Genomic DNA, 2,512 nt, shown 5'->3' with positions numbered 1-2,512 from the left:
TCTTCAGCTATCCTATCTAATAAAGGTAAAAAAAAGGTTTAGAACTAAACTAACAAAGAAGGTAACCTTAGGAAACTTGTGTTTTAGGTCTGTGTGGCTATAAAACTCCAAGACAAGTGAAGCACACTGTTGAGCCAAATGTGCAGAGCTTTCTGGACCAAAAGCACCAGAGTGTTCACAAAAAAACAGAAGGTATAATTTCAGATGTAATTATTACAGGGGTGCATGCAGCCTTAAGGTGGTGTTTTGTTAAGGCCATTTTATTTCAGTTTCAGTTCACATATCACTCATAACTCTCATGCAACAAGCGTGTTGTGTACATTAACAGAAACCCTTCATTGTGTTTGTGATTTCTTTTTTGCACTGAGAGTTAAAGGTATTTGTCATATATTTTATGCTCACTGAACAATCAGGCTGAGTATATAGTCTCTTCATTGGATAAGTGAGGGTTGATGAACTAGAAACAGTGGAGCAGTTCTTGGTGACCTTCACAGCTGTCATATCACTCCCACTTCCTTTCCACATGACTACTCTTCTCTTCTCTTCTCTCATAATATGGCAGGATGTGCTAACTGGCAGGAAATGTCCATGAAATAGTTCTTTAGCTAAATTATACAGTGTGTTTTGCTACAGTGATTCAAAGATTTTGAGTTTCTTGGACTCTTAAGTTCTCTTTGAAGTGCTGAGTTGAACCTGCATCCTGTTTCATTTCTGCTGAGTCTTCAGCTCCCTGCTGCTGGAGTTTATCTAAACACTGTGGTGCAGGTGAAACCAATCTCCCCCTGTCTCTTTAGGACACTTTCTCTCCTTTCTTTTATTTCTCTCTAGCGCACAAACACATACGCTGAACACACTTTCCTGCTCACTCTATCTCTTCCCAGCTTAGCTGTGCTTCACATTCTTCTGACACACTTTCCCCGGTAGTGACTTGAATTTAGATGGCAGATGAGAATGTGAAAGAACTGGCTGATACACAGTCAGGGAATATTTCACTTTAAACTCAAATTTTGAAATACCCTTCATCAGTTTCTATGTCTATTCATTCTCATGTGGCACTGAAAGGTCGGTCGTCTCTCTTCCTTCCACACAGCATCCATATTTCATGGTACCAATGCAAATGCTCTTTGTAACATGAATATAGAAGAGGAAAAGGGAGACGGAAGGTCATCAAATAGAAGCCAACCGAGCCGGCTACACCATCACCACAGAGATGGCCTCCTTCTTGTCCTTCTAATGTTATCATTCAACACCGACTGTGTGTGGGTGCAGGTGTGAGTCTGCAGATGCATGCGCTTGGGTGTTGTGAGCGTACATTTGGGGGTCAAAAGAAAGGCAAGGTTTGTCAAACACAAGAAATACATGCTCAGCCTTTTCAGGCTCCATCTGTTTAAACCTGTTTCAACCTGCCCTCACCAACGGTATTTAGATAAAACATTGCCTTGAGACTTTTCTGTACTCAATAATCATATTGAACTATGGTACTGCTTAACTGGAGCCAACATTTGGAATATATTTATACTCCTCTTCCTTCACTAAGCCTGATTCTGGCTGTGCTTTAGTTATTCATTCTGCACTCAGATTTGTGGGAAGTATGACAATGATTTGTAATTCTGTGTTAGTGTGAATCAAACAAGAGAAGACTGCAAGGATTGCTGTCCAGAATTAAAGGGGAATTCCAGTATCTGTCAAACTGGTTTATTGTCTCATGTTCTGCAGCATTATGGCAAATGCAGACCGTGGCAGGAGCAGCTCTTTCTAAGTTACTGTGATAGAAGCATATGTCAACCAGTTGTCTTGATTGTAAGTGAAACCAAAAGCAAAGGTCCCTGGGAATCCCTGTGGCTATTGTAGCAAACTGCATACCATAGCAGCCACTTCCTGGTCAATGTTCAGGCTGACACACTGGCTGTATTCATGCCTCCTGGTTTGTTTGGTCTATTAGTGTGAGGGTGTGGCTCACATTCGATTTAGCTTTGTGTGTATGTTAGAAGATAAAATGTCCACAATGTACAGTTTTTAGTCATAGAGGCATTTGGTGCAAACTGAATATCATCACATCAGCATGTTAGCATTGCCATTGTGAGCATATTATCATTTTTAGCCACACGCTTAGTCAAATTACTGCTTTATAAGTACAGATAGTCTTGTAGAGCCACTGACATTATATGAAGAAGAGTTGTCTAGTTGTGGCCATTGCGTCACAGCTGTTTTGTGCAGTTGTGTTTCTGTGCAGTTTTTGTCACAATAGCTACATGGATCTTTCTTACTTTTGGTCAGACTCAAAAATAAGTGAGATGATTTCTCCTCTCCTGCTAGATGCCCAGATTAATATTGTTCTTGAGCCAGTGTTTCCTTAGTCGTAACATGTACATTGGAAGTGGTGAGTAAAAGGTTACTAATATGACCAACCTATTGGGCAAGAACATCATTCCAGTTAATAGATACCAGTGTTTGCTTTTGCAGTAATTTAATCAGACCAGACTTCTAGAAATGACTGAGCTCAGGGTTTTTT

The sequence above is a fragment of the Morone saxatilis genome, unplaced genomic scaffold (assembly GCF_004916995.1).
Source record: "Morone saxatilis isolate NCDOM2014 unplaced genomic scaffold, NCSU_SB_2.0 Contig12, whole genome shotgun sequence".
Taxonomy (NCBI): domain Eukaryota; kingdom Metazoa; phylum Chordata; class Actinopteri; family Moronidae; genus Morone; species Morone saxatilis.
The sequence above is the reverse complement of the archived record's forward strand: the minus strand, read 5'-3'. Positions refer to the sequence as shown.